Below are 13,939 nucleotides of genomic sequence, written 5' to 3'. Positions count from 1 at the left end.
TTTCCTTGGAAAGAAAGAGGAGGAATACAAGAAAGCCAAGGGTTGTACCTTCTAACTCTCAAAAGTTTTCCGATGTTCTTGATGAGTTGAAGAAAGTAAGAAAGGATATTAGTGAAATAAAGGCTTGCGTTTTAAGATCTTTGGAAATTCAGAAGGCCCTGGTTCGACATCATCAGCCAAGACGGTTTGTTGGTATTGACTCCTTCCTCCACGAACCTTATATTCCAATGGATGTTGACGACAAGGAGTTCGGGAATGATAAGGAATTTCTCAAAGACATTGTTGCCTAGTATGTCTTCTTTTTGGTTTAGTTGGAAGAATAACTAGCTTTGAATAACAATGATTGTGACTACACATAGCTATTATTTTTCATCTTCTTGTTCTTTTTTAGGTTTATTGGTATTAAAATCTAAAAATATTTGGAGGATGATGTTTTTTCAGTATTAATCTTTATGATTTGTTATATTGCAATTTGTTATGGGATTGGTGTTTACGTCCGTGAACTATGTTTGTCCCATACTTTGTCAAAAGTAAAGTCGCTCGTGATCGGTATTGGTAAAAGAATGAATGTACTTTTGACAAATACAAAAGTTAAGCCTATATATTGTCAATTCCCTGATGGAAGATAGGTTAAAATCTTTTGTTTTCAAGGATTATGTCTATTAATATCGTTATGCAAATAGTGATGGAAAATAGAATGAATCCTTGTGTACTCCGCAGTATTGATCATCCCTGATCCATATTTAATGTATTACTGTGAGGCTCCGTAATGTATCTTATGTTGAGCACTATACAACCAAGTTGATTTTTTAGCTTAGTTGGTGTTCTGTCAGGTATATTATGTCGAGCATATTGAACTAAATTAATCATCTTGTTTAGTTATTTAGTTATCGCTCAGTAAGTTTTCTTATGTTGAGCAAAACAAATAACAATTAAATTGATTAATTTTGTAATTAGTTTGGTTGTGTACTCCAATTATATTAATTATGGGTTCTCTTGTAATTAATCTAGTTGAGTATTTTCGTGTCACCATAAGTTCTCTTATGTTGAGCACAATCAATTGAATTGATCACTTTTTGTGTTTAATTTGATTGTGTATTCCGATTAAATTAATCATGGGTTACTTGTGATTAATTTTATTGAGTTTTTGGATATAGAAAATCATTCTTATGGTTTTTGGTGCCCAATAAAAATCCTTCTTTTCTTTCGAAATTAAGGTCGCTCTTGTTGTTCTTTCGGGAATGACATCAAATGGGGGAGAGTTCTTTTGAACTTGTGCTTAATGGTCATATCTTGAGGGGTGTGCGGCTGTGAAATTTAGGGGGGTTATCTTGTATCTTTAAACTCCTTGATGAATGCATTTAGCTTCGACTTTATGATTGCATCTAAATTAGTAGGTATGTATTTTTCCTTTTGTCATGAAATGTCTCTTTCGGAAATTTCATTATGATCCCGTTCTTGTACCATTGCCAATTTTATTGACAAAAAGGGGGAGAATTAATATGTAGTTCACACTACAAATACATATGGTTTTAGGATCATTGTGTAAGGGGGAGTGGTTTCCATATGAGATGGAGTATTGACTATAGGGGAGTGATACATATCACCATAGTATTATTGTTGAAGTTGTGATACAATTGAACTTTGACGTTGTGTTATAATACTATGACACTGTATAACAATGATCGAGAACTATGTTTTCTCATTGTTATAGCTACGGATCTTCAACAGCGGTGATGCTAAACTTACAACCTTTGGGATCATTAAAGTACTTGGAAGTGACGAAGATTTCGAGGAACGTTGAAGATTATACATGTGGAATAAGAGCTACTAAAGTTTCTTTATCTTTTTTTATATTCCATATGTATTGATATTTTTGTCAATAAAATTAAAAAACGGGGAGATTGTTAGAGCATTGCTCGGTCGAACTCGCATGCGTTGCTATCTCAATCATGTTTGTCAATGTTAGTGATCAAAACTATAAGTCTTGATTTCTAGTCTATTATAGCTAAGTCTCGGACTATGATAGAAAGTGTAGTTGAGCTCAAGGACTGGCGATTCATCATACAAGTAGAAGAAATACTCAAGGAACCGGTGGAACTTCTGGACAAACAGGTATGTGAAGACTTGAACTTATCTATCACTCAAAAGTCTATCTACTATATCTCCTGCTATTTGAGACAAGAAGTCGTATGCTATATATATATAGACTTGGATTATACACATTTGGTATTTCGAGCCGAGTATACCTCGCCTATCTATATCTCGAAATATGTGTTGGTAAGATTTTCGCTTCGATCAAGTTTATCTTTACCTAGTGACGAAAGTCATGATATGTTTCAATCATCTTGAAAATTGCTTTGACGAGAAATGGTGTAACAACTATATAACATCTTCTAAGAATGTTTCAATGATTGAAATGAGAGTTTAGATTACATAACCAATGGTGGACATAAGCATTGTTGTGGAAACACATTTATGTATAAGTCATATTCCTTGAACCAAAGTTTGCGAACTTTGTTGATCAAGAGAAACGGAAGAATGGCGTGAGCCAAGTCCGCGAACTCAATCCACGAACTGCCGAAGTTCTCAAACCCGAGAATTTCTGCTGGAGTTGACAAACTACTTGCGTGAATATAAGTCCGCGAACCGGCGAAGTTCTCATACCCGAGAATTTCTGCTGGAGTTTATAACTCTGCCCGGTAACTTAAGTCCGCGAACCTAGTATGCGAACTTGAGAAGTTTATATATCTGAAGATGATTTCTGAACTTAAACTTAAAAAGACTAAGGAATGCAGTTTTCAAACCGTGGATATAAAAGTTCAAGAACGGATTCAAGTGAATCAAATCATCTTTGCTTCAATTGTGTCTTGTGCATTACATAAGATTTCTTTGCAATTGAACAACTCTCTAACTAGTTCATCTTGAAGTCATTTGAACTAGTTATGGTAAAGAAGAACATGGTTGATATGAAATGCTCATATGGCTAACCATTTGGTTAACTATTGTTGAACCAACAAGTGCATATGTTTGGGTACGGTTAATAAACCTAGAAACGTGCATTGTCAAGTGTGTGTAGCAAGCTAAGTTTTCGATCTAACGGTTGGGAAATATTAGCTTGAATCTAAATCAAATTTCCATCTAACAGTAGATATTGATTGCTTTGTTACCAAGGTAACTTCATTGCAAACCCTGATTTGAAAGAACATATAAAGGAGACATCTAGTATTGTGCAAAACTAATCCCCACACCTTACGTGTGATACTAGTTTTCGTGCTAGAGTCATTTCTCCTTTAACCTTTGGTTTTCTTCTTCTAAAACATGGATAACGACTTAAAGACTTCATTGGGATTGTGAAGCCAAACCGATACTACTTTTATCGTAGTTGTGTGATATGATATTGCATCTTCTATCATACGAGTACAATCAGATTGATTGACTTGAGATTGATATCTATGATAGGCAAGATATAAAAAGTAGTCACAAACATCTTCGTCTCATTGTTTGTGATTCCGCAACATCTTGTTTCGCTACCATACGATTAACATTGTTGTGAGGTGATTGATAACTCTAGGCTGTTCTTCGGGAATATAAGACCGGATTATCAATTGGTTCCTGTTCATCTTGATTATTATCAAAACACGAAACAAAACCTTTATGGTTTATCTGTGGGAAACAAATTGATTATTTTATAGGCTTGTCTGTGTGAGACAGATTTGTTTATTGTCAAAGCCTGCGATTTGGGTCGTAGCAACTCTTAGTTGTGGGTGAGATCATCTAAGGGAATCAAGTGCGCAGTATCCTGCTGGGATCAGAGGCGTAGGGAGTACAACTGTACCTTGGATCGGTGGGAGACTGATTGGGGTTCAACCACAGTCCAGTCCGAAGTTAGCTTGGAGTAGGCTAGTGTCTGTAGCGGCTTATTACAGTGTGTGTTCGATTTGGACTAGGTCCCGGGGTTTTTCTACATTTGCGGTTTCCTCGTTAACAAAATTTCTGGTGTTTGTGTTATTTAAATTTCCGCATTATATTGTTTCGTTTTTATAATTGAAATAATACAGGTTGTGCATTTAGATCATCAATTTGAGTAATCCAACCTTTGGTTGTTGATTGTCATTCATTGATCCTTGGATATTGGTCTTTGGTACCATCCAAGTTATTCCTTGTGTTTGATTGAAGACTCGATGATTTCTATTAACTTGAGTAAATCAAAACAAGAGAGAGATATTAACTCCTTGAGATACTTTTACCTAGATTGAGTCTGTCTGTCTAGTTGATTCTCTAGAAAGTATTTCGGAGTTAGTCCATACAGATTGCTAAGAGAAATATTGGGTGGTATTGTTAGACCCCCGCTTTTTCAGTTTTGTTCCGTCATTTGATAAATCAAGGTGAACAGGAACCAATTGATAACCCAGACTTATATTCCCGAAGAACAACCTAATGTTATCAATCACCTCACAATAATCTTAATCGACGCGGCGAAAGAAGATATTGTGGAATCACAAACGATGAGACGAAGATGTTTGTGACTACTTTTATATTTTTCCTATCGGAGATAACAATCTCAAGCCAATCGTTAGGATTATACTTAACATGATAGAATCAGTAAGATCAGATCACACAACTACAAGAAAGTAGTATCGGTCTGGATTCACAATCCCAATAAAGTCTTCAAGTCGTTAACCTACAGGGTCTCGAGAAGAAAGCTAAGGTTAAAGGAGAATCAAATCTAGATTATACAATTAGTATCACACATGAGGTATGGGGATTAGGTTTCCCAGTTGCTAGAGTTCTCCCTTATATAGTCTTTCAAATCAGGGTTTGCAATTAGTGTTAGCTTAGTAACAAAGCATTCAATATTCATCGTTAGATGAAAACCTGATTAGATTCAAGATAATATCTTTCAACCGTTAGATCGAAAACTTAGCTTGTTACACACAAATGAAATGCACGATTTTAGGTTTGTGTAACCGTACCCAAACATGTACATTTGTTGGTTCAACATTAGTTAACCAAATGGTTAGCCATATGAGCACTTTCATATCAACCATATTCTTCTTCACCATAACTAGTTCAAATGACTCAAATCAACTAGTTAGAGAGTTGTTCAATTGTATAAATCTTATATAACTATACAAGACACAATCGAAGCAAAAACGATTTGATTCACTCGAATCGATTCATGAAATTTATAGACACGGTTTGCAAATTGCATTTCTTAGTTAATATAAATATAAGTTCACAAATAATCGTCTTTAGATATAATAAACTCAAGTACGCGGACTTAAGTTCCCGGAAGGAGTTCACAAACTCCATCAGATATTCTCGGGATGAGAACCTCCGACAGTTCGCGGACTGGGTTCGCGGACTGAGTTCACAACTCTTGTTCTGGTTTTCCTGATCAACAAAGTATGCATACTTTGGTTCAAAGAATAAGGACTTATACATATATGTGTTGCCACACAATGCTTATATCCAATAATGGTTATATAATCTAAACTCTCATTTCAATCATTGAAACATTCTTAGAGGACGTTATATAGTTGTTATTCACAAACCATTTTTCGTCAAAGCCGTTTCCAAAGTGATTGAAACATAACTTTCGTCACTAGGTAAAGATGAACTTGGACAAAGCGAAAGCTTACCAACACATATTTCGAGAAATAGATAAGCGAGATAAACTCGGCTCGAAATAACAAATGTGTATAATCAAAGTCTATATATCAAAACGACTTTTGTCTCAAGATAGGAGATAAAGTAGATAGACTTTTGAGTGATAGATAAGTTCAAGTCTCCACATACCTTTTAGTCGATGAAGTTCGACCAGTTCCTTGAGTAGTTCTTCGTCTTGTATGATGATCTCCATGGAGTTCTTGAGCTCAACTACACTTTCTATCCTACTCCGAGACTTAGCTATAATAGATTAGATATTAAGACTTATAGTTTTGATCACTAACATTGACAAACATGCTTGAGATAGCAACGCATGCGAGTTCGACCGAGCAGTGCTCTAACAGTTAACCTATTATGGTTTTAGCAAAAACTTAGGTTAAAGGAGAATCGACTCTAGTACGCAACTACCATCGCACATAAAGTGTGGGGATTAGATTTTCTAGTTGCTAGAGTTCTCCCTTATATAGTCTTCAAATCAGGGTTTGATATCTTAGAAACAAAGCAATCAATACTCACCGTTAGTTGAAATCCTGATTTAAGATTCAAGCTAAGTTTGCTTAAAATCAAAGCAATATCTCTCCACAGTTAGATGGTTACAAACAAATGAAATATACCTTCATTTAGATATGGGTAACCGTACCTAAATGTTTATATTGAGTCGTCTCAACAATAGTTAACCGAAGTTAGCCATATGAACAATTTTGTATTAACCACATTCATCTAACACTTATAGATCAAATGATAATCAAATGTATCTAATTGTGTTACTCATAGAGTTGTTCAATTGTTTATATTCTCATAGAAGTATACAAGACACAATTGAAACCAAATCGAATTTCATTCATGATTATACAAAGTACTTATTCAAGAACAAATCATGAACATTAGGCCACGGTTTGCAAAGATTGCATTCCTTAATTTATAAAAATATATATTTTTTCATGAGTATGGAATCATACTTAACCGATTTTAGAACTTAAATCAACTCAATTTGCAAATGGGTACGCAAACTTAAGTTCCGGACTTTGGTCTTGTCCGACAGTTCGCAAACCGGTATGCATACTGTCGTTCCGGACCTAACTCAGGCATAACCGTTCGCATACTGGTATGAAAACTTGGTTCTCAGACTTTAACAGTTAAAATTGTTCCCATACTGGTATGCAAACTTGGTTTCCGAACCTGAATCATACCACAACAGTTTGCACACTGGTATGCATACTGTGTTATATCCAGACAATAGTTAATTGTTCTAAACTCCAATTTTAATCACTGAAACATCCTTATAAGACGACAATAGCTGTATCACACAAACTATTAGCTTATAAGTAATTTTCAAGTGATCGAATGATCAATACGAAACCTTCCGAGTCACCATCAAATAACTGTCTCACACAAATCATGTAAGATGTTTCAAGACAATTTTCACATGATCATATTTTGACTTATTATTTAGTTTCCAACAAATAAATTGTTCCCAACTAAACTCATCAAGAATAATGATGAACGTAGCTAAAGAAAAAAGCTTCCAACACATATTTCGAGAAAGATATAAGCGAGTTAAACTCAGCTCGAAATATCAAATGTGTATAATGTAAAAGTCTATATAGCTATATGACTTAGTCTCAATAGGAGATAGAATAAAATAGACTTCTGAGTAATAAAAAACTTTTAGTTTCCACATACCTTTTGTTGATGAAGTTCCTTCAAGCTCTCCTCAGTAGATCTTCGTCTTCAATCGATGAATGTCGTGAATTCTAAAGTCAACTACACATTATTTCCTAAACCGAGACATAATTATAAGTAGACTAGAAATCAAGACTTATAGTTTTGATCACCTAAACTTGACAAACAACCTTGAGATAGAAACGCTTGCGAGTTCGACCGAGCAGTGCTCTAACAGGTTGTATCTAGATACTGCCTCAAAAATTGTAACATCGTTAGTTCTTTTCGTATATACTAGTTTTAGTACTATATCCAGTTTATATTTATATCATCTTTTATCCTTGAAAGCAAAATACTAGTAATATTTTTATTTTGTTAAAGGGAGAGCAAAAACGGATTTGAGGAGCATAAAAATCGTAGTTGACATGTTCATCACGACCGGTTTCATATATTTGTGTGAATCGGACAAAATTATCCTTGCTGGCCATATCATCTTCTTTCACACGCTTGCTTATGCAAACCGAACCCTTGCAGTTGCACAAAAATTTCAGACTTCCATTAATGGCGACCAGTTTTATCTAGCCATTATTTCCTCACTCATATCTAAAAATGAATTGCGAAATCATAATTTTAAAGATGATTTATATGATCAATCAAAATATTATATTTTGATCTTTGTTTTATCTCTACACTAGAAATAACCCGTGCTGTAACGACACTGGTTAAGACCGAATCAATATTACGTGTAATATAATTCTAATAAATTGATAATAGTTATGTTGAAAAAATAAATATATTTTCTTTTTGCTAAATAAAAAAAATAGTATAAAAAGCATGGTAAACTATCTTATCCATGTTTCTTTGAAGAATTGTCATAAGACAATTATGAAAACTATGAGTATTTCATCCAAGTGTTTACATTCCTTTTGAATGCAATCAACGGGTGAATACATTTTGCTAATGCTGGAGACTTTATGCTGGATAAGGCTACTTATTTATATTGGTGGAATAGAGAATGCAGTGTACTAAAAGTTATATATTCTGGGAATATAAGAGTTTGTAAGAGGTAATAACACAACCTAAAAACAACGGCGACGTAATTAATTAACATGATTAAGATCATCATAAAAACAACGACGACGTAATTAATTAACATGATTAAGATCATCATATATACAGCTAGATGTAACTGGCCATGTAATGAGCGAATACTTTCCTTTATTTTATATCAGACATGTTTTGAATACTCATGTCATATTTCGATATTATGTGTATATTTACTGAAATGAACTGTACTGCACAGGAATAGTCATACTACAACCATTTTTCTTCTATTAAATCAACTCCTTCATGACCAAAGCTTAGATAATTATTTTTTAAAAATAACAGAAAATTTATTAAACTAAGATTTTCTAAATGATGATTTTAAAAAAATCACTTAACTTTTTATTAATCAAAATCATCAACAACAAGAGACGACTGAGTAAAACTAGTTGGAATCCTAGCAACAAGCTGGGCTCTCACCCCTTTCTGAATACAATCCCTAGTCTATGAAAAAAGAATTACATTTCCTTGCATTAACATCGAATCTAGACAGGTGATTGTGCAGTCTCTTAAAAAACACAACTGTGTGTTCCCCAAGTTCACCAAACATGGAAAAGGCCAAAGCACCAAACCCATAACCCTGAGCAACACACTTATCAAGATATTTCTTTTTTTTTACGCATAATGACATTACTTAAGGCAAGACCAGGCTGGAACGCACGAACCCCATCACCGGTAAAAGGGGAGACCCTAGTTATATCAAAACACATGTCACGACCATTGTCCCAATTATAAACAAAAATATCAGCAGGCCGCAAAGCATCACCCTCATTAGACATGAGATCTAAGGAAACTTCTTTCCTGGCAGGAACCCCAGCACGAAAAGACATGTCAGCAATGGTATCTCGAACAAGTTAATGCTTAAATTTAAGTCCCACCTCATAGGAACAATGCACGGCATGGTCTCCAAAACAATCCATGTCACGGTTGCAGAATGCACACAGACTGCCTTCAGAAGGGATACCCAAACGGTAGCATATGACAACGCTAAATTGGCGCGTACCCACTCTCTGATTGAGGTCGTCGATAGGTTGAGCTTTAAGAAAGTCTTGAGCATGAATAGACTTATTGCATTTCCAAAGAGCACAATCACGTTGAGACATTAAAAATTTCATCGGCATGTCCTTCATAACAACCTCAAAATATTTAACCGCCAGTAACTTCGATGGGTGGGTGGGGAGGGGGGGAGTAAAATTGATTCTGGTATTAGGATATACACTGGAAAACAAATCAATGGCCCTTTGCAAACCGAGGTCAGGGCATTGCAGTCAAGAGTTTCGCAAGATAATGGACTGGAGAGGCTGAGTTTGGATAACAGACGCAAAATAACAATAATGCATAGTATCATTCATAAAATACATGCCCAACACATCATATCTGAGAGGAAGCGAGGCCAAATAAAGCTGCAACATTCCCATGCATGGCCCATCATGCCACAATGTGACTCAGGTGCAGAGCTATATGAGAGTCAAAAACAACTTGCACCTCCTTCAAAAACTCAGGTAAAGTAGTTCTCACTAGGGGTGGGACTTGGGTTGGGTTAACCCACCCAACCCATTCCCAACCCGAACGTTGGGCGGGCATGGGCGACGTACATCAAAACTTTGGGCAAGCTTGGGCATAATTTTTATAAACCCGAGTTAAATTTGGGCAAGCATGGGCACAAATATTTCTAACCCAAACAACCCGCACAACCCGAAGAACTATGATGAAGCTATTTAAAGATAAACTTTAGATATTATCTTCACATCTAATAATGAAAATATAAATTATATCTATCTTATTAATCAATCAATCAATATGAAAAAAGTTTATATTATTGTACATAATCTTCGGTTATTTGGAAATTTAAGATAAATGGAGCAATTAAATCTTATTATTACCAAAATTTATTATTATCGTAATAACAAACTCATATGTCTAGTGAAACTTGGGTCAACCCGAGGAACCCGAGGAACATAATTTGGGCGGACTTGGACAGTACCTTCATGGGTTCCACGGGTTCGATGGGAAATCTGGACAAGGGATTCCTAGCTCGGGTCTGACACGACCAATAATTCTAACCCGCCCAACCAACCCAAGTCCCACCCCTAGTTCTCACAGAAAAATAAAGCTTAGAAACCCCTGCACAACTCCTCAACAAGTGAAGCTCACATTGAGGGTCTTCAAGCTTTTTCACCGCATCCATGAGAACATTAGTCTTACAAACTCTTGAATGAATTAGATTGCTATATAACTCATGATATAGACTCACAGGACCACCCAACAATTTAACACCTTTGTAAGGTCTACTAACCTGAGGAGAAAAAAGGTCATCACACCGAGAATCTGCATATGGCAAAAAAAAAAAACGGTCTTTGAGATGTTGAGATGAAGACCAAGCTTACTCCCCTAAGTCTGGATGATGTTAAAATCCTTGGTGGCCATAAGAGTATCACCAATAATTGTCCCATCATATAAATAACAAACCTGTAAATCAAGTTGGTACTGATCGACAATCCTCTTGGCCAAGGGATGTAACGTGAGTGCAAATAGGAGGGGGCCGAATGGGTCGTCTTGCTGAACACCTTGGGCCAACGACAAGATAAACTCATTGTAGTATAATCTAGGCGAATTATAATAACAGAACTCTACCCATTCTGAAATGGAAGGGCAAAGGATTCAGACTTCCTGAAGCATAGCCGACCTATCGCCTAGATTGAAGGAATTTTTAAAATCCACAAGCAACATTGTCATAGTTTGAGATTTACCTTTGTCCTTGATGAGCCTGTTAACAACATGCAAGATTGCTTCCCCACCACACAGAACACCAACACCAAATTGAAAGTCTTCGAGGTATGTGCACATTTTCTTGCCCACCGAAAGAGTATGAACCTTAGAAACAAGACGTCACCACACCGTGCCAATAACAATGGGGTGTATCCCACCGACTGGTTTAAGGAGAGAAGTTAGTGGTGGCTTGCCATATACTCACCCAATTGAGCATGACAAAGACCATCCAACCATAGGTTAACAACTTCACTGATAGACACAATAAGATCGTCTGCAACCGCAGCAGCCGGACCATTAAGCGCGTCAAGTAGCTGTTGTACTCTCAACCCGTCTTTACCACACGAAGTGCCCTTTGGAAAGCTCTTCAATCTCCCTAAGATAATTTCAGAAGATGAAATTATTTTTTTTGTGTAGTTCGGAGTGGAAGGAATGGTCGGTGGGGTCCAACATGATTTTGAAAGTATCCTCACCATGTGGAGCTGAACCATCAGATGCGAGCACTTTTATAGCATCAGAAAAGAGACCATTGCGTATCTTTTTCTACAAATTTTGAAAGTTCATGGACTCCCGGTCTTTAACCTTGCTATGCTTTTTACTAGTTGGATGTTGACAATCCTGCAGTAACTCATGTGCTAGTCTGATACAACCATCAGGTTCATACTAGTGTGCAGTAGATTAGTTTATAGAAGAAATCTGAAGTTTCTTTATATTCCCTGACTTCTCTTCAACACTGCTCTTAGGAACATAAGTACGTAGAACGTACAACGGCAACATTAAAAGCTGCACCCAAACAGAAACATCGTGGGGGCAAGCAATGACTACATATAACATAAACTTCAGTGCCCTTGCGAACCGCAACTTGCACTTAGGTGGAATGTTCTTGACATTACGCAATTTCTTCTGTAAAACCCTGTCGAGAAGATCCAAATTAAGACAAGGAGATTGGGCTGCAGAGTTACCAGAGTCGACTGTATCGGCCACAAATTCAGGAAATGAAGGACAATAAATTCCATGAATGAGGAAGTCTGCACCATCTCCATTAAAAGGGCCTGGAATCATCGGCATGTATGTATGTCCTCTTCCAAGAACTCGGCACCATACAATCAGCGCATAACCACATATGAAGCTGTCTCAGAACCACTTCCCATGCTTTATACACTTCAGGAATGGTAGCCAATCTATTACTGCAATGATCATTTTCGTTACCATTGACGAAATGCTTATCCTTCAGGTGTGTAAGCAAAGAATACTTCACACAACCTCAACCCCCAACCCTACCATTGAACCCTTTGAAAGGGCAGTGGAAGAAACCCCAGAGAATCAGAAATCAACTTAGGTTCATGCGAAATGATTGTGCTAGACATCAAAAACCTAAGAAACTTATTGTGCAGACCGTGGAAGTAATAAGGTTAGGGTAAAAAAAGAAAGAGAGAAGAAAGAAAGAAAGAAAGAGCGACCAATGAAAACAAGAAGAATCAATGAAGAATGGAGTTGATCAAAGAAACCTCAAAAACCCTTCAAATCAACTGTCGGACTTCATCGCCCGAACGTCTCTCTCTTTCTCAAGAAAAATAATTTTTTTAAGGGATTTTTTAAATTCCTTAAAAAAAAAGAATTAATAAAGAATTGGATTGGTCAAAGAAACCCCAAAAATACTTTTTAAATATTTTAAATTTTATATTTAACGGATTTTCTCTAAATATATAGAGTTTTTAAGAAAAAACAAAACCCATATTTGAAAAAATAAATGGTGTATTCAAATAAATGTCGATATTGTTATTAATTTGAGACCTAATAATTAGTTTTAAGCCATTTAAGTTACGACGTGATGTCAAAGTACATAGATACCCTACATTTGATATGTTGAGGAAATTCATCACATGTTAGTCAATACTTATATATATCTTTTTAAAATATTTGTATATTTGTAGACAAAGACTATAATGGAAAAATCAAATAATGAGATAATTAAAGTAATGATCTTGTATTATTTATGACCTAATTATGAGAGAAGCCAATCAGTACAAATTCATAATGAAAAGAGGTTATAACTCTTACATCCATCAAATGTCTTTGGTTGGGATGAAACTAGGATGGTCGAATGCAACGTTGTCTCTCAAAATGTTATTCGACCGTCCGAGGCTCAAAACTCCTTCTGTTTTATATTATAGATATTGGCGAGTGTTTGAAGAAATCCTTGACAACAATAAGGAGAAAATTATTGCAGCTAATTGTCGAGATTGATCGAAATGCAATGGAAGCAAAACCATCATTTAGCAGATTAATGGCAGTTCCAGTAAATCCCATTAGCAAAAAAGAAAATGATGAAGCCTCCTCTATTTATCTAACGTCATTCAAAAACCAGGACCAATACGCGTAACTAATAAAAATCATCACTAAGTGATGCCCGATGCATCACTATAGCTGGTTAATTAGGTAGAGATGATTTTGATTTAATATAAGATATCATGCATTTTTGTTGATGGTGAGAGATTAGGGTAGGAAGATGCATACGAGAGATGTTGAATGTGTGATTTATTTTCATGGTCATTAAGGATAGTTCTGTCCGATTTATATGGTGTATCAAATCGATGTTAATCACCGAATTAACCACGATTTTTGCACTCCTCAAATCCTTTTTTGCTTTCCCTTTAACAAATATCTATTTACTTTTAGTCAAGGTGGCAATTTACCCATAAGGGCCATAACCATTTAAAAGTTATGTAGC

This window comes from Papaver somniferum, chromosome 3 (genome assembly GCF_003573695.1).
Source record: "Papaver somniferum cultivar HN1 chromosome 3, ASM357369v1, whole genome shotgun sequence".
NCBI classification, from domain to species: domain Eukaryota; kingdom Viridiplantae; phylum Streptophyta; class Magnoliopsida; order Ranunculales; family Papaveraceae; genus Papaver; species Papaver somniferum.
This window is presented reverse-complemented; position numbering follows the sequence as displayed.